The sequence below is a fragment of the Zootoca vivipara genome, chromosome 5, assembly GCF_963506605.1.
Source record: "Zootoca vivipara chromosome 5, rZooViv1.1, whole genome shotgun sequence".
Classification (NCBI taxonomy): domain Eukaryota; kingdom Metazoa; phylum Chordata; class Lepidosauria; order Squamata; family Lacertidae; genus Zootoca; species Zootoca vivipara.
The window spans coordinates 44490138-44510000 of NC_083280.1; the positions used below are offsets into that span (position 1 = coordinate 44490138).

A 19863-nucleotide genomic window follows, 5' to 3' on the forward strand; every position below is an offset into this window, starting at 1 on the left:
CATACCTTCTATCACCTGAACAAGTTGGTCAGACTTCCAGATCCCTTGTATTCCAATGGGGCACAAGACTGTGACTTATTCCACAGGATGACAGCTGCACAGAACACCATTAGGGACATCATTGATTTTGCAAGACCACTTCACAACAGACACCCTACGCTGCTCCTTGTATTTGACATTTGGGTCATCTGGTCCCTCTGCCCATTGCTATGCACACTCCACTCCCCACCATATATTCCCCAGCCCTTAATCGAGGCTTAATAGGCGTCTTCCACAGCCCATCCCTCCCATATATCCAGTAGTCGGGAACCTCCATCGAAATGGCAGCTCAGCACCCCGCTTCACTCCAGAATAGCCTTCTCAGTCTAGTATTCCTACCCACTATTCCATAGTTGTTCCTTTAAATCCCACCCCTATGACACAAAAGATTGCCCCAGAGATTGCATAATGTCCCCCCACCCCACCCCGCATCTCCACACACACACAAACAGTTGCGCTCTCAGGGCAGGACTTTGGTGCCCCACTCAGCAGATGAGCAGGAGGGCCAGAAATGCAGCAGGGTTGACTTGCCACAAGGATTTTTAGTCACATCTTAAGGTGAGGAGGAGTGTAAGTCCATTAAGTCTAGAAGAGTATGGCTGCAGACCCCCAAGACCTCTTCAGCCTACCCTGCACCATTCCCAGTGCCTGTCCTCACCCAGATGAGCCCCTGGGTGGGCGCTGAAGCCAGCATCGCACATCCTGCCGCACGGATTGCTCCACCACGATGGGCCACTTACTTTACCCCTCTAGCCCAGCCTCCGAGTCCGTATTCTACAACGCACCACCCCCGCTCCCGATTTCCTTACCAGATGCTTCCGCAACTAAACAATCCCGCCCCCCTAAAGCCCCAGCCGATGTGGCAAGCCCGCAGCATGCAGCACACCTCTTGCAGATTGCCCTCGAGGAGCACACCTCGCAGCTTCCCTCTCCAGCAGCAGGTCCCACCGCCCCAGGCTGGCCCAGATCCTATCGTCCGCTCTCCACACCTGAGCCTGCTCCCCTCCACGTCCCTATCCTCTCCCCCCCATGCCCTGACCTCCAGAATGCCCCAATTACCCGCCATAGCCTAACTCCCCAGAACGCCCCCCACGTACCCCAAAGCCTGGTCCAGATACGTGACCAGCATAGAGCTCCCCCCCAATACACATTATATTCTGCCTCGCCGTATGCCCGAGCTCTCACACACACACCCCTCCTGCGCTTGCAGGCAGCAACGCGCCCTCCCTCAGCCTTCAGAAGACCGTAGCCCCCCAAGCCTCCCGCAGCCGCATATTCCGAGGAGCCCTCTTTGTCCACCTCCTCCTACCCTAGAATGCCCCCCCCAATTAGACTCCCATTCTCACGCGCACTCTGTCACACACATACACACATATACTGTATATACCACACGGCCTCGTCGCCCCCTCCACGCGCAGCCGCCCCCTCCGTGTCTCACCTGCGCTCCGGCCGCAGCCCGCGGGTCCCCCACGGCTCGCGCGCCCGCCAGACACCCCCGGCCCGGATTCGCCTTCCCGCTCGCGGTCCGAGCCGGTGCCGAATGAGCGGCCGCCGCCACCGAGGCGAGAAGCCGCAGCTGGGCAGCGAGCGAGGAAACCCGCGCGAGGCTCTCTCTGCGCCGCCATCTAGCGGGCTCCCTCAGCACGGCCAGCGCGGCTTCCCAAGCCCAGCACGGGTCCCTGAAACCCTCAGCCAGCCAGGCCAGGGGAAAGGAGGGGGCTTGCGGGGTTGGGGGCAGCAGGGGTTGGGTTCAAAAATAATTGGAATTTTAAAAAGTAACACCGCAACTGGTCTTGAGGGGTAAGATTTGGCTCGGAAAGGTGGGAAGTAATTGAAAACAAAAATAAGAAGGCAGCCCTCTGGGCACGTGCAGAGTACACATAATCCATAACCCGCAAAAAGTCTCCTGTCCAGGTTGGGGAGTGGGCAGTAATGCCAACCCTGGGTAACCAGGATCCCAAGAGAAAAGGATTTGTGACCCCATAACAGGTACTAGAGTGGCTTCAGGAGAAGCTTACAAGAGGCATGTCTTGTGTGAACAATTACCAGTATATATTATCTAATCCAGCCAATGATTCAGAGTTGCAGATCTAAAATCACTTAAAGCAGATTAGTTCCTCCACTTAGCATATTTTAACACATTTTGTGTTAAGATGATGAAGCGATGATAGAAGAAGGGCAATTTCCATCCGCCCACGTCTTTGCAGCAGAGCATCTTTGCATGGGAGAGGAATTTGTCGACTTTGCCCCTGGAGGCTAGAGGATATGCCTAGATATAGACTCCATATGACCCCACTGAGGGGTCTCTCCTCCAGGTTGTGAATCTGAACAGAAACATGTCCTTCCATTATCTCCCTCAAATACTTAACCCTCAAACAGGATGATCCCATGGGTCCGCTTAGGATCTGTTCACATCTCAATTAATTGTGGATTGTCTACCCCTTGTGTGCCAATTAATTCCCCTGTGTCCCACAGTTCTTCACTGTATACAGCTTCTACCTCACACTTTCCCCCCTCTGTAAACCCCAAATTACCTAGTGCTCAGAAAATCCAAAAATAAATTTGCACCTCTTATAAAAACCACATTTTGAACCATTCCAGGACACCTTTCTCTGAATTTTTATATGTGGGCAGTTCTGATCCATCTCTTCCCTCTCTTCCCACTTCAACAAATTTTAATAAAGCAGCTTTATAAATGTTTATTTTTACTATTATTAACAATTGCTGTATGTTACACCCACCCAAAAATCAATGTGGTATGATCCAGAATGAGCGATAGAAGCAGGTGAGCACCAACATCAAAACTTAATCAGACTGCTCTTGGGGGATTTGGGAAAGGTGCCAAACAATTTATATTGATTTTAATAGAATGAGCTCCAAAAAGCAATGGAACAATCAGCTAGGGGGCTTAAATGATCTAACTCAGAGGACTGTGCTGAACAATTTGAGAGCTAGGAAGTAAGGATATAAGATGGTAGTGAAAATTAAGAAATGCCATTTTCAGAAACAATTTTGTGAAGAAGTCAAGCACCCAGCTCGATGAAATGACGCTTAAGCATCTTGGAAGCTAGTTGATCACAATTGTGATAACAAGAATTGACTCGTGGCAAACACTTCTAATTTGGCCTGGGAAAATGGTTTCTATACAGCTTTTAACCCTTTTAACAGCTAGTGCCACCGATAACCACGACATTATAAAGGATTCAAGTTGCAATCCAAATCCCAATTACCAGAGGGTAACACCTATTGAATTCAATATGACTTCCTTCTGAGTTGACACAATTAGGACTGCACTACCTATAATGAAGAGGTGTTTAAACCCTTAATTTTAATTTACCATATTTTTCCGTGTATAAGACACCCCCATGTATAAGACACCCCCTATTTGGGGGGACTCCAAATTAAGAAAACACCCCTAAGCACTACCTGTGTATAAGACGAGCCCCCATTTTAAACCTAATTTTTTGGTTAAAAAAACCTAGTCTTATACACGGAAAAGTACGGTATTTATTTTATTAAATTTATAAACTGACCTATACCTGGAGGTCTCAGGGCGGTTCACAGAATAAAATAATTTCCCTTGCCTGGGGAAGATGGCATTCCCATAAAACTCTCAACTACACGAGAGACTTCCGGTCTGCCGCCATCAGCCGCCGGCGGGGTTCGTCTCGGCTCCCGAGACACCCACCGCTACCGAGGGGGGGGAGTCGCGTGGGCGCCGCGACCCCCCGGAGAAGCCTCAGATTGTGCGTTCTGAGGGCTGGGATACCCAGCGGGCTCCAGAAAGCCATGGAAACTGCCCGGAGAGCCCCCGTCGGAGCCTCCGAGAGCAGGCTGTACATGGCGGAGCCTTGGGTCCATTGCTACCTCGGTAGCGGAAAGCTCCGAGCCGGAGACAGAGGAGCAGCAGATACCTTCAAATTAAGATTCGGACTGTGAGTAAGACAATTTTATTGGATTTAAAAATAAGAATTTGGACCTGGGAGGGGAATAAAAAACGGAGGTCGTTCCCCCCCCCCTACCCGGAAGGCTGCGACACAACTAACTTGCCTGCAGCCGATCGAAGAGAAGGGGTGAGGATCCCCCTGAAAAATTGAACTTGTGTACCCCCTTAGAAGGCAGAACTAAGGGGGGGAATATATGCTTTAGACTGCATCGATAATCATATTATTGTGACAAAGAACCCCCCCCCCGGAAACCGGGGGCAGGAACCTAAAGCCGCGACCAGCTGACAAATATAAGGATTTACAAAGAGTAACTGCTGTGACTCTGTGATATTTTTTGGATTATATCTAAGTTGACCGATGTAATAAAGAGGAGAACTGGAAAAGTTGGACTAAGAATTTAAATTATAAAGGATAAATATGGTTGGAAATAAACAAAGGAACTAGTCTGGACATTATAGCACCATCGCTGGCGGATCAAGTTATAATTCCCACGGGAACACAGAAGGACAAAGAAGGCTGCCAGCCAAAACAACCCTCTTACAAATGGAGGAGGTCGAACTGCAGTATATTCTAGACTTTATTAAAGAAATGACAGAGGAAATACGTCATGGTAAAGGAAATATTCAGACTTTAAAAGAAGACCAGCAACAGATATATCCAATGGAGACTTTAGAATTGCAACAAGAAGAAATCATTGAACAACAGGCAGAAAATAAGGAGCAATGGACTGAGAAATCAATGCAACCTGTGAGAGAGGAAGCATTGATCACCTATGTGACTTTGGACACTAAGGACCAAGATGGACCCTGGGATCTGGTCTGCTCAGTGAGAGAGGGCGACCAGATCCCAGAAGGAAACAAACAAGTTGAGGAGGGAGTAAAGAGTCTGGCCTTTGCCCCCCCCCCCAGTGAGAGTGAGGGGACGCAGGCCAGACAGAAGATTGGAAATAGGGGACAGTGGAAATAAATATGAGGGTGGGAGGCTGGTGGAAGAATTAAAACAATGGAAGGGGAAGAAGGAGGAATGGGATGGTTTAGATTGGTTAAAAGTGGGAGTGGGGTAAAGAAGGAATATAAGGTAGAGGAATGGATGGATTAAAATGTTTGAAATTGGATGATATGAAGACGCTGGCCGGGGAAAAAGGGAAACTGCTACCTGGGGAGGGAGGGGGTGGGTTTGGAGGTTTAGTTAAAAGATTGGATAGAATCTGAATTAGGCAAAGGTATATCTTTTTAGGGGGAAATTATAGGCTAAAGGAAATTATTAGAAATAGTTAAGAGTAATATAGTTCAAAACCTAATAGAATTTATTGTGTGGGGTATAAAAAAGAAGTTGTGAAGTTGGATATGGAATTGACCCGGGAGGGGAGGGACGGGGAAGTCGGGGACAAGATATTGTTAGAGATACTATTTTTCTTTCTTTTTTCCTTTTCCCCCCTTTTTTTCTTAATTTTTTCTTCTTTTATTTTTCAAGCTTTTGTATTTTTGTGCTGTATTTTTTTTATTGTTAAAAACCTCAATAAATATAATTTTAAAAAAAACTCTCAACTACACAAAAGTATTTTTAAAAATTGTATATTTGTGATGTACTGTACTCTATTTTATTTTTTATTTGTAAGAGATGTACTGTGTTTTTTTTGTTCTGTTTCCTTCCTTTTTTCTTTTTCTTTTCCTTTTTCTAAGTTTTCCTTGTGTGTCTATGTTGATTTTAAACCAATAAATGTTGAATTACAACAACAACAACAACAACAACTTCTGAACTACACAGAAACATAGGGAGCTGCCATACTTGCTCAAGCCATTGCTGCATCCAGCACAGCACTGTTGACACTAGCACCATCTCAAAGGTTTCAGGCAGAAGTCTTTCCAGAACCTGGAGATTCTTGAGATTGACCCTGGGACCCTCTACATGAAGAACATATTGTGCGGGGGGGGGGATCCAAATGCTCTATCAATTTAGTGTTTTCATTTTATTTGCATTTAGTAACAGCTAAAAATACGCGGGTGGCGCTGTGGGTTAAACCACACAACCTAGTGCTTGCTGATCAGAAGGTTGGCGGTTCAAATCCCCGCAACGGTGTGAGCTCCAGTTGCTCGATCCCAGTTCCTGCCCACCTGGCATGTCAAAGTGCAAGTAGATAAATAGGTACCGCTACAGCGGGAAGGTAAACAGCATTTCCGTGTGCTGCTCTGGTTCGCCAGAAGCAGCTTAGTCATGCTGGCCACATGACCTGGAAGCTGTACGCCAACTCCCTCGACCAATAATGTGAGATGAGCGCCACAACCCCAGAGTCAGGGGTCCCTTTACCTTAAAAATACTGAAACTTCAAAGCTTGACTAATATTGTATTTGCAGTTTGCAGCCATTCATTGGTACTAATGAACATATTATGCAGAAAATGTCTTGTGAAAAATGTACCATTTCAGAAAATTTTCTGCCCCCACATCACCCCAAAGCATGTTCTCTACCACTGAGCTGCAGCAATGTTCTATCTGAATAGTAACTGTTTGTTTCTATATACTTTACAAGATATATTCCTTAGGGATGACATGAATTCAACTTTCATTTGCCCAGGCAATTTTGACGAGGCACTATCTGACAGCTTTGGGAAATTATTGCAGGAAAGATCAGTTATCTATACATTATAGTAAGACCAAGGTTATTTGTTGTCTTTGGTACATCAAGAAATTACTTGTGGAAGACTGATTACTGGACCATTGAACAAGTTAGATGTTTTTTACTTGGAGATTCATTTTTCAGGATTTAACTAGATCAGGGGTGTCAAACTCAAATTCATCGGGGGCCGCATCAGCAGTATGGTCACCCTCAGAGGGCCGGTTGTATCTGTAGGACTATGTGTCCACTCTTTATTATCATAAATTATTGTCACTGCATTCAATTATTACTGTTTTTTGTAATAATGTAAGTAATAACTAGCTCTGAAAGCAGAAACATAGTCAGAATAATGGCAAGTAGATATTCAAATGTACAATTATTGTACAATTTATTGAAAAATGATTTTTGGTAACTGCACTGGGTGGTGGAGTCTCGCTAGGATTTCATGCAGGACCTTTGCAGAGCTACTAGTACCTGGAGATGCTGGGGTCCTTCTGCATGCAGGACAGATGTTCTGCCAGTGAGCCACCACCCTTCACCAAAGGGACTGGCTGAGGTTGACTCACTGGAGCTGCTCTCCTGGTTCCAGGGTTTAAGGGCCAGAAGTATAAAGCAGCATCCTATGTTTCTGAGGAGAGGGAGAGGGAGAGGGAGGGGAGGGGAGGGAGGAAGGAAGGGAGGAAGGAAGGAAGAAAAGAGGGAGTGGGAGGGAGAGAGGAAGGAAGAAAAGAGGGGAGAGAAAGAAGAGTAGGAAATAAGGAAGGGAATAAAGAAGGAAAGAAAAAGAAAGAGGGAGAGAAGACGGAAAGGGAGAAAGAAGGAAGGAAGTAGAGGGAAAGAAAGAATAAGAATGAGGGAGAGGAAGAAAGATGGGAAGGACGGAAGGAAGAAAGGAAGGAAGTAAAGAAGAAAGAAAGAAAGAAAAGAGGGAGCAGGAGGGAGAGAGGAAGGAAAGAGGTGAGAGAAAGAAGAGTAGGAAAGAAGGAATAAAGAAGGCAAGAAAAAGAAAGAGGGAGAGAAGACAAAGATAAAGAAGGAAGGAAGGAGAGGGAAAGAAAGAATAAGAACGAGAGAGAGGAAGAAAGAAAGGGAAGGGGGGGTCGCCGCCTTGATTCAGCGGGTGTCCGTTTTAGGAGAAGTGCGTAAAGCCTCAGAGTTGCACATTCGTGAGGCTGAGCCGCTGCTGAGCTCACGTTCAGGAGGAGGAGGAGGTGAGGCAAGAAGAGGAGGAGGATTCAGCGGCTTGCCGGGTCGGTGCCCGGCAGCGCCGTGTGGAGAGTCCCGAGCCTCTGGGACGCAGCAGTGCTCTGTAGCACTTTGAATCCTCCTCCTCCTCCACGCGGCGCTGCTGGGTGCTTTGTCTGTGCTACAGCAGCAGCAGCCGTTTCCAAGCGCCGAGCCGTGGCAGGAGGAGGAGGATTCAAAGTGCTACAGAGCACTGCTGCGTCCCAGAGGCTCGGGACTCTCCACACGGCACTGCTGGGCACCGACCCGGCAAGCTGCCTCCTCCTTCTTCTGCTGTGGCTCGGGGCGCTCCACGCAGTGCTGCTCCGGCCACCTTTCTACCCCCCCAGGCCCCAGCTGTTTTTCGGCGCTTTGTCGGCGCGGCACTTCAGTAGCAAGGTCCCGCTGGCTGGGGTGCTCGGCGGGCCACATGACGAGGTCTGGCGGGCCGGATTTGGCCCCCGGGCCTTGTGTTTGACACCCATGAACTAGATCATATCTGTACTATTAAACTCGATGCCATTAATAATAACACTTAACACTGGTATATTGCTTTCAAGTGTTCAAAACACTGTGCATGCATTATCTAGTTGCAATTCTTTCAACCTTTATATTAAATCAGTATTTTTATCCCCCATATTGAAGAAGGTACTGGTTGTGGAGAGAAAAACAAGTTGAGAAAGAGAGAGTGATATGCCTAAGGCATAGGTGGAAAGTCTGTGGTCTTCCAGATGTTGCTGGACTTCTTCTTCTTTGGCGATCACTCGTAGCTGAGTGTCTTCCATAAATACGATTTTGACAATGGGTCCGTAAGTGACTGTGGAGGCCAATTCTGGATCCACACGTCCTTCCACAGTGGGGACATTGGTTTCCATGTGTGAGTTGATCATGGTGTCGATTTGCCAAGCATGCCTTCCTCTTAGCACGTTTCTCCCTTGTGTCCTGAGATCAAGTTTCTTCAAGGCCCATGACACCTTTGGTAAAGGCTGTTCTCCAACTGGAGCGCTCGCAGGCCAGTGTTTCCCAGTTGCCAGTGTTTATACTACATTTTAAAATATTTGCCTTGAGACAGTCTTTAAACCTCTTTTGTTGACCACCAGCATTTCCATTTTTAAGTTCGGAATAGAGTAGTTGCTTTGGAAAACGATCATCAGGCATCTGCACAACATGACCAGTCCAACGAAGTTGATGTTGAATCATTGCTTCAACACTGGTGATCTTTGCTTCTTCCAGTACACTGATATTAGTTCGCCTGTCTTCCCAAGTGATGTGTAAAAATTTGCGGAGACACCGTTGATGAAATCTTTCGAGGAGTTGGAGATGGCATTTATAAGTGGTCCATGTTTCACAAGCATAACCTAAGGCATAGGTGGAAAGTCTGTGGTCTTCCAGATGTTGCTGGACTACAGCTCCAACATCCCTTACCATTGGACATGCTAGCTGGAGCTGATGAGAGTTGGAGTCCATCAACATCTGGAGGGAACCATGTTGATTACCCTGACTTAGAGCACCTAGTGAGTTAACGGTAGAGACAAGACTAAAACAAAGACTCCTTGATTCATAGCTCCCTCTCTTAGTTATACATAACTTAATGGGATTCTCAAACTTTGGAAACACAGTGTGGGCAACCCAATCCTACTAATCCTTTAAAAACCAAATAGTAGTTGAGGGTACAACACTGAGCTGAAGCAGAGTTCACCACAGTTCTTCTAACCTGGAATTTCCTCAGAATAGCATACTGAGATCAATTTGGGGATTTCCCAGAACTACCTTTTCCGGTGGCATGCTGAGACAGGGCTATATCTATGCAACATTAACTATTGGCTCAGAATCTACCTCCAGGAACAACTTATGAGAGAGTCACAGAAGACAGAATCTTCATTTCAGAAGACAGAATTTCTCTAATAGAAACATGTGGATTTCCCATTGCATATTTTCCTGGCATTACACCAGCTGAATGCCTTGCATGAGGATGCTGCGATGAAGTGCAGGGTTAATCAAAATCCTTGTAGCTGTGGAAGTGAAGAAAGGTGTTGTTAAGGCTGGGACTACTCCCATTAATTTCAATGGAACGTGAAAACTTCCATCATCTCATTTGTAAACAGAAGGTTATCCCATTGCAAGAGACAGGAGTGGGCGTAGGGTTTTTCACATCTCCCTTCCACTCTTCATCTTTTGCACTGCTGGTGTTCTGCCAGTGATAGTCTCACCCCAAATACAAGGTTACCACTACTGCACCAATAGTTTTTTTTCCACTATTCCCTCCCCCACAACCGACGTCATGTTGTGCTCCGTGTAGTGTGAGTGAGTGTTTAACATTGGTCCTATCCTGCCCAGGTGGCATAACTCAAGATAGATTCCCTCTCAAAATTAACTTTCCAACTAACTTTTCTAGGCAACAAATTTAAAACAAAACTTTTTACATGGGGCACCGCTCAGTTGGGAAAGGAAAGACTGATGTCATAACTAATCTGAGCAACTCTCAGTCCATTTCAACCTCACGTTTGTTTACACTCAAGCCAAGAGATAAATCACAAGTTGAAGCAAATTAAAGACAAGGAAAAGAAGTCTAAACGGATTTGGGTGGTCCTTAACAGTTGTTGTTGTTGTTGTTGTTGTTGTTAACAGTTAGGGGCTGGCTTAACTCATAAGAACATTAAGGAAAGCCCTGCTGGATCGGGCAGGCATGCTGTTCTCACAGGGGTCAACCAGATATCTGCAGGAAGTGCACAAACAGGACCTGAGCACTCTCCCCACTTGTGATTCCCAGCAACTAATATTCAGAGGCTTACTGAACAGTGGCAATGGAACAAAGCCATTGTGCCTAGTAGCCATGCTAGCACCCGAGCACCATACAAAGGAAGGAAAAGAGAACCCGTCTCCCAGAGGGGGGGGGGATACTGGTGTGACTACTTCAACCTGATATGGTGGATTTGCTTCAGGATGTAAGTATTAGATTCTAAGACAATAGCATCAGTGAACACAGCACATGTAAGACAAGGCTGCCTATTCAGAGTTGCTATTCCAAACCAAGCCTCTAAAAATCTTTGTCAGCCAAGACTTGTAAACAAGACCTTAATGACAAAGAAAGGCCAGTATAACTAGATTCAAAGGCAATTAGATAAATGCAAGGCGGGTAAACACAACGGCTCATCAAAGGCTGTTTGTCAAGATTGTCAAAGGAAGATGCACCACGTGTTCTTCTCAACCTTTGACTGACAGTAACAAAATCAAGTCCACTGGACTTGTCAGACCAAAAGCACAGCACCGACAGCCCCCGTGTCATAGTCTCATATCACTCCCCAAGTGCTTCCTTGGGTTACTAGTTTCCGATTCTCCAATTCCTTGTTTGCACAGAAGATCCAAACACAGCTTAATCAAAAAACTTTAAAAAGAGCTAAAGTTGATGTGTCCATGAACCCCAGAATAAGCTTGAGTATATCCCATATCATTTATCTCCATGACTGGAGGATTACCTCCTTCAAAATCCACAATCATTTTATAAAAAATGTGTGATAATCTCAGGTGGCAATAGCAAATATGGAATTGTGGGTTCACACCCCACAATGGCCTTTGGGCTTCCACAAATCAAACATTCACCATTCACACATGCAGAAAAATGTCCACTATAGGAGATGGCACTGAATTGTATCTGGGCTAATTGTAGCTGCACCACTGTGGCTGCAAGACACTTCAGCATCCTCTCTGCTGCAAGCTGGTATTATGCACTGGTCCTTCTGATGATTCACAACGTGGTATGTGAAAGAGTGTGGGGGAAAGGACAATCAGTGGCCCAGTTTACCCATCACATTAACCCATAGCTAAAATCCATAGTTTATTATTTAATGTGAACACACAGTTTCCTGGAAAAAAATCTTCCTTTGCTCCTCCCTGATGCCTGCTGCTGCTACACAGAGGGCTCTGCCAGACAACCTATTTATTAAGCATTCCTGCAGATTTGCTTATGCAGAGGTTAGATTATATCTGGCCTTTATTGTTGTACATTCATTCTGATTTGTTTTGTAAGACAGTAAGCATTAATCCTGATTTGCTTGTTTGGTATTTATATGCCTTCCCAAGCCACAAAAGGTTTGTTGTTGCTGTCTTTAAGTGGATTTGTTGGGCTTGAGTGACAAAGCACTTTAATCCACTTTAATTACGCAAACCTAAAGTTTGTACTTGAATCTTTCCCACAGCATGCTGAAATTCTGGAGGTGACCCCAGCCTGGCTTGTTGTGACATCTGAACCCAAGCTCATGGTTTGTTTTTCTCCAAAACAAACCATGTGCAGTAGCCAAGGTTTGGTCTTGTAACAATATGAAAGAGCCACTAGTTATAGCTTGAGTAGATTGTGGGTTGAGGGAAACAAACCAGGTCTCTGAGTTTGGATATAGTGACAAGTCAGACTCTGGCTTTACTTCCCAGCAGGAGTAGAAATTGCACCCGCATGCTCCACATTGACATTAAAGCAGTGCTTGTTTTCAACTATGATTCCATGAGTCATGCAAACTGGGCTACTATTTCACATGAAGGAATCCAGACAAATTGTGCCACATGACAAAGAACTTTTAAGAGAAAACAAAGAAACTTGTTCAGACACTCCTATACATTCCCATACACGTCAGAAATAAGATCAGTGAGTTCATTGTGACTTGCAGCTTCAATTTTATTAAATCATTTAAAACAGTTAGCCAGGTCCTCTTTTCCACTCCAGGGCAACATTTTGAATATAAACTCTTCTTTGGGAGAAGGGGATTATGTTGCTTTTTAAAAGTGTTCTGTGTACAAATAGAGTGTCTCTGTGTATGTCTTCCTATACACATACCGGTATGTAAGGCTGCCATCAGGCTGCATTTCACATGGCCATCAATAAGTGACCATGCCAACTCCACTGTGACAACAGGATTTCAGCCCAGGCAAGTTGATTAACCAAGGAGGGGAGGCGTTTCAGAGAATGGTTTGGCAAACCACTCTCTGAAGTGCCTCCCTGCTCCAATAAGTGCAGCTGCAGTGAGGTTTAATGGAGGGGGTGAGCCACTTCAGAACTCTGAAGAACCTCCCCTCCTTGAAAAAGGGTGAGGCTTGGGGCAATCTGTGATGGGAAAGGTGAGCAGGTGGATGAGGTGTAAAGGTGGGGTTGCCTAAGAGAAAGATTGGTGGATAGGTCAGTTGGCTAGCGGAGTGAGCCTTTTGTGTGTTTGTTGTGTGTATATAACTGTTAAGCATGCCATACACACACACACACACACACACACACACACACACACACAGGTTTTATAGAATACAGGTAAGTGTAACATACAATATTATTACTTCCCCACCACCACCAAGTTAAGATGCTTCTTCTTTTGGGACAGAAAGCACTGGAGACTTGTGACATTTCACATACATTCAGTGGTCATGAAAAGCATGTGCATTTCTACAAGGCAGCGAATCTGGTAACCAAAATCAGATCACCAGAGAGATTCTGCACCCACAAGGCACCTTTCACCCCACAGCTCTCTGCTTCCTGCTTCTGTCACTGCTTTGCCCCCAATCTTCTTCCTGAGCTCTGATTCAGCTCTCTCAGTGCCTGGCTCTTGCTAGTGCCATGTTTGTCAGGCACTGCAGAGTCTCAAGAAAATGGCCCATTTTGCTTCCCCATTATTCCTATTGCATGCTTCTTAGATTCCTTTACAAACATACATCAAACACACATCTTCTCCAAACTCTGACAACTCTTGTATTTCAAACATTCCAGAGATCTCTCTGTCTCAGTAAAGTAAACCATCTTCTAACAATTAGCTCCTGTAAAAAGACATTCAGCCACCCTGGACCATTAACATTCTTTTGTCAGATTTCAGCTGTGATCAGGCGCCACCAAAACAGGAAAAATTCAAACTGATGGTTCCATCCACAGTAATCAAGCAGCCCTATCACAAGAACAACACGGCATATTATGATTCTTGCTAGAAAAGGAAAGCAGAATTTGATCGGCTCTTGTTAATCTCTAAATATGGGCAGCATTAAGACTGGTGCACTGAGCATTAAGCTCTGAACACAGCTATTTCCTAGACTGAAAGGAAATGGGAGATGGCAAAAGGAATGACACAAGGGGGGGTGCATGTGCCTATGAGCCTGTGAGCCCTCATGGTCAAAGAGGGGAAGCAAATACAGCGGTACCTTGGAACTTGAATATAATCCGTTCCGGAAGACTGTCCAACTTCCGAAACATTCAAGTTCTGAGACACAGCTTCCGAATGGCCAACAGCTAGGTTTTTGCACAGCGGAAGTCGCGTCAGACATTTGTGTTCCGAGGAATGTTTGAAAACCGGAGCACTTCCAGGTTTTCGGCGTTCGGGAGCCGAAACCTTCGAGAACGGAGCCATTCAAGTTCTGAGGTACACTGTACAGTGGGACCTCGACTTACTAATTTAATCCGTTCCGAATGCACACTCGTAGGTCAAAAACTTCATAAGTCGAGTTTCCCATAGGAAAAGCGGTTTCCTGTAGAAATGCATTGGAAATGGAAAAATTCATAAGTCAAGGAAACCACATCTAAAAATTCGTAAGTCAAGGAAACCGCATCTAGTTGCGAACGGGTTTTCCATTTGGATGTCGAAAAAATTGTAAGGTCGCTGCCACTTTTTCCGCTTGTAAGTCGAAAACGTCGGATGTCGAGTAGTTCGTAAGTTGAGGTCCCACTGTATTAAGATCCTAGCAGGATGGCCACACACTTTCTTTGGAGCAACAGATGGCAAGGCCTCAGTTGGGCCTAAAAGACAGTATGCAGAGCTGTAAAATAGACATGAGTCGCTGTCCAGTAACAGTTTATCCTAGGTCCATGTGTACACATTTGATGATCTTAAAGTGACCATCCTAAAAGACCCATGTTGTTCAACATCTTTACAAGTGACGTGGATGAAGGAATTGAAGTCTACACTCCTGTCTCCCAGACCTGAACCTGAGATCTTTTGAATGCAAAGCACACGCTGAGCCACGACCCTTCCCCCAAAGACTGTCTCAAGTGTTTGATACAACCTCATCCAAGAATACAGAAAGCTTTACACAAATCCAGCTACACCACTGTCTGGTCCCTATCTTCCTCAGGTCCAGCAGATTACATCAGGAGGGATCCAGCTTGTCCAAAGTGCTCCAAATAAACCCTCTAAACTCATATCTTAGTTTTTTCCACCTCTCTTTCTCCTCCCATTGCTCAGTAATTGCTTTCCAGGTGTGATACAAAGGTAGATGCATGGGAAAGGATCAGAATTTTATTTGTTCAGACCCGCTGCACTGCTTGAAGACAATACATAGAAAGCCTTTCATCCTGGCTGCCTCCTGAGTTTGGAACAATGCAACAACAGCTTGGTCCCAAATCCCTCGGCTTGTCAACAGTACCTGCCCCAGAGGGATGATCCACGTTTGCCCTGTGATATCAGACTTACAACATGCTCTTATTTAGAATCAGAGGAGGAGCTCTCTCGCTCTCCCTGCATTGGCAGCAATTAAGTTCAGCAGACACCTTTTGTACCGTAGGAAACACTTAGCTAGGCTCATTCATTTTTTCTCTAAGTCACCTCTACAACTAAAGTACAGTCACCAACCACCCGTTTTTCAGCTGTACTGTAAAACAAGTGGAGGAGAGAACTTTGTTCTGGAATGGCTCCATGGTCTGGCCTATCTCTATTCTGTGTGCTCTTTTGTATGCTGCCGGGGAATGGAATTTGGGGTTTCAAAACGAAATATTGTGAGTGAACTTAACTGTTTGGAACGCATCACCCTGCAAAAGGTAAAGAAACCCCAACATTCCCAATTCAAAAGAACAAGAAAGGCATCCTGGTAAGCCAGTTTCTAGTAACCCTGTGGAGGACTTAACACACAATGAACCACACAAGGAACCACTGAAAAGTATTTTCTCACAACTGTATTCCACATGGCAGGTGTAATATTTTGAAAGCCTTTTACCCCGTCTGCATAAGTCCAGCCAAGTGCAGCATCTTTAAGGCAGCGTGACACACATCCCTGGTGACAGACGGCACTGATGTGGATACATGGCACATATTGCACAGGGTCTTCCCAGTGGTGATTGTCCGTTGTTATGAAAAATGTACCCCAAAATGCGTTGCCTTTTAAGAAGGACAGACGCGGGTCGGAAGCTCCAAAATTTGCACTAAGTTCAGCTCCGCCAGGAAAATGACAGAGACCACACGATGCTGTCAGGAAAAGCAAACTGATCCCTTTATTGCAGAATGCAAAGCTACAGCTGTAGGGTCCCTGCCTCTGGAAAGAAGGAAGGAACCCCGGGAAATGATTGTTATAAGAATTTTGAGGTTATATATATATATATATAATTGTTCATAAAACATGTACATGAATGTACAGGCACATGTCTGAAGCAGCACAGGAAGACAGGCCTGACTGACACCATTTTGACTCTCTCTCTGACCCGGTGTTCCTCTGCAAGGAAGAAGGGGGGTGGGGGGAACCTTCTCATTGTCTCAGGAATTAAAGTGATAATCCCTGGCATCCTGATACCTGGGTGCCAGACAAAAGGGTGTGATTAACTTGGCTGGGAAACAGGGAAATGTAAATATCTCTCAATTTTGTTGATTAGGTTTTGGGGGCAGGGGGCAGGGTCCAGGATGCTCAGATTACTGCCACCAGACCTCCCCTTTCATGATGTACCTATGATGAATCTAGGGAGAGGGGTCTTGGGCTACACCCCTTCTGTGACACATGGATGATGCTTCTGGGGGGTGGGCTGAAACCAATTTCAAATTTCTTTTTAAGGGCAAGACATCTTTGTTTGGGGTTCCTTCCTTGTTCTCCTGTGTGAGAGGAAGGACCCTGTTGCAACAGCGAAAATAAAAGTGCCTTGCTTCGTACGTCCTGGTTTGGTCTCTGTTATTTGGTGGGCAGGAGACGCTTAAATTCGTCTGCTTGCCTGGATCCTCGGGCTCTCCCTGGGTCAAGATCCATTTCTCTGGGTTCATAGGAACCAGTCTAAATTTTACTTCATGGTAAAGTCCCCTTATATACCCTCCTGTCCCTGCATGGAAATCTCTGGACTGGGAGGGAGGGGGAGACAAGGGCGACAAGGGCGACGGGTGGGGGATCGGATTAGCTGGGTGCGGAGATGACTTTTCCTTTCAGATGGAGAGATGTCAATCGCTCTTCTCCTGTCGCTGATGGTGCTCCCTGTTGTTTGGCAGGAAGGGCAATCAGTCGAGATGGGTGCAGAGGTGGGGCAGTTCCTGGCGATTTCCGTGGGGTGGAAGTCTGCCCGGCAGGTGTTTTCCTCCAGGCCATGGAAGGGTGGGCTACGTTGAGGATGGCAATTTATTTGAATAAAGTTGTTCCAGCTAATCCCTCCATTGTCCGTGTGTCCCTGAATGGGCACAGGGTGGTAGCAGGGCAAGGCTCAGGTGGGTTGGGATCATACAGGGTTCATACAGAAAATATACCTGGAAAACATACCTAATACAGGGATTTCTAATTAAAAGGTAGCAGTCCTGACATATACAGTTCTAAGATATAAAACAGCAATTCTAATACAGAGGCAGCGGATAGAGATTTCATGGTAAGAGAACATATAATAGGCTGTATCATTAACTTGAGTAGAAAAGTGTCACTTTGGATTTGGGCGGTTCCCCCCCCTTCTTCTGGAACACTGTTTTGTTCTGGGCGGAGGGGAGGTGGAGAGGGGAAATGTGTGAGTTTATGCTAACTGTTGTGCATATGCAGATCCTTAAGCCTTCCTTCAGGCAGGGTCGCGTCCTAGCGGGAGGGGTGGGGAGACAGGGAAGATGGCATTGAACAGGATTCTGGGTATTGCAGCTGTCAAATTCTGTCACCCCTCTCTGTTCATTAATAATGGTGTCCTGCAACACCCCCCCCCCCAATATGATCTTATAACACCGTTTAGGAGCAATTTATTTGACTTCTTATCTATCATCTATCTATCTATCTATCTATCTATCTATCTATCTATCCATCCATCCATCCATCTAGCTATTCATCTATCTGTCTGTCTGTCTATCTATCTATCTATCTATCTATCTATCTATCTATCTATCTATCTATCTATCTATCTATCATGGGGAGCCACTACAGAAAAGGCCCATTCTCGTGTTGCCACCCTCCAAACCTCTTGTGAAGGAGACGCATGAAGAAGGGCCTCAGATGATGATCGCAGTGCAGGTCAGTTTATAGGGGGAGAGGCAGTCCTTGAAGTAAAACCATTTGTTCTGTTTTACCCAGGCATCTGATGGCTGAAATATGCCATTTCCGGCAACCTTTAAATGATTAACTGTGGGAGTATGTGATTGTTCTTAGATCATTTTAATAAGTTTGTAGGTGTTTAATATATATTAATATTAGTTTTAACATGTTTTTATTTGTATTGTTTTATTGTTGTTGTATTTTTGCTGCCCTGGGCTCCTTTGGGAGGAATGATGAAATAGATATTTGACAAATGAATACAAATCAACAACATACTAAAACAGGTGCAAAATTTAATAAGTTTTAAAATACACTGCGGTGTGGACAGTGCTGCTACAGGGAAGATTTTTTGGCAGCCTCCATATGAAAGCTATAATGTTCCAATATAGTCTCCAGAAATCCCTGAAATCCTGTGTGAACTTAATCTTCTTTTGAGAGATTGCCTTGGGCACTTGAAAAGGCCCAGCTCGCATGGCACATCATTTCCTTCAATTTCTTTCACCATCCTAAATTGTACCACGTTTTTGTTAATGCTGGCTCCCCCAGCATGCGAGAAAGCCTGCCAGGGTTATACCTTCTGCTGTAGTTTGTTTCTGGAATGTAAATTGCTGAAACGGGTATTCGCCTACTTCTTAATCTGCTGTTTCTGCCTGATATTTGTCTAATATTGTTAATGAGAGTCTGATCCACACAGGAGTCAGCAGAGGTGTGACAGAACCGTGCAGCAAACTGTGATCAAAGAACTGTTTTGTCAGGTATGTTAGCCTCTATTCTGTCGTGCTAAAAGGGATGCATGAGAATCAGCCCTTGTCCCATTTTGAGCCAAGCAAGGAGCTGGCAGACCCTCCAAATGTTCCTATTTTCCAGGGACAGTTCCAGATTTACAGAAACTGTCCTAATTTCTGATTTGATGCTGGGATGTCCCGCTTTCCAGTCAGATGGGCAGGCGAATAATAATAATAATGGAATAGGACATCCCTATTTCCAACAAACAAATGTTGGAGGGCATGCTCTGGAACTCAGAGACCAAGGAGCTAAATCATGGAGCTATTATATCAGCACTTAGTAGCTAGGAACTGTTTTTTAAATGTATATAAAAGACCTAACAGTTCCACCTTTGCCTAGAGCTGCTCAAAGCTGAGATCCAGAGCATGCCTCTTCTGCCATGTTGGCCCGAGAGATGGGAGACCTCAAGCTCTGTATCGACAGGCCTGAGCGTTGCTGGCATTCCTGTAGTCCCAGATGGTGGGTGGGAGTGTTCAGAGATGGGATGGATGTTGCAACAAGGAACAATGGGATCCCAGTATTGGAGCCTCTTTCTGGGAATGCAGCCCCTGCTCGTGAGTATGCAGGTTTCCCATAGGATCCTGCTCTCCCTTCCTCAATAGAGAAGGCTTCATTGGGGCTGAGGTCTGAATCCTGATGGGCCCCGACAGTCTTGCCTAGTCTGCCAATTGCCAAATCAGCATCTTGTCATTCTGTGGTTCTTGCTTTCCATTATCTTTTCAAATCATTATTCATTATCTCAGTAATAGAAGGGCCATAGCTCAGTGACAGAGCACATGCTTTGCATACAGAAATCTCCAACTCCGCTTCCTGGCATCTCTAGAGAAAATAAATAGGATACCAGGTATGGAGATGGTTAGCGGGTAGCCTGCAGGGCCTGAGCCCCTGATCTTTTGCACCAGGGCTTGATCTCCTGCTCCTTTCCCCAAACTGCAGTGCTGGTGAGAACCCATCCACCCACCATCTTAATTTGCCCAGAAGCATCTATACATATAAATAAGTACATGCTAATTTTATGCAAATTTCTGCCCATGCCTTGAATTGGACAC

At 45.5% G+C, this 19863-nt stretch overlaps 1 protein-coding gene across 11 annotated transcripts in view; it reads right to left on the reverse strand.

Annotated features, from left to right (window-relative positions):
- Positions 1-1589, reverse strand: part of SEMA4G (semaphorin 4G) — a 102640-nt gene extending 101051 nt beyond the window's left edge. For 3 of the 11 annotated variants that reach the window (XM_035133617.2, XM_035133615.2, XM_035133609.2), the window contains exon 1: positions 1478-1589. The gene's annotated coding sequence lies outside the window, so the exon portion shown is untranslated. Of the gene's footprint in view, positions 1-5; positions 433-697; positions 834-1477 lie in introns of those variants that run through there. The other 8 variants (XM_060274701.1, XM_060274699.1, XM_060274698.1 and 5 more) reach the window with 4 other exon arrangements.
- Positions 1590-19863: the final 18274 nt, after the last annotated feature.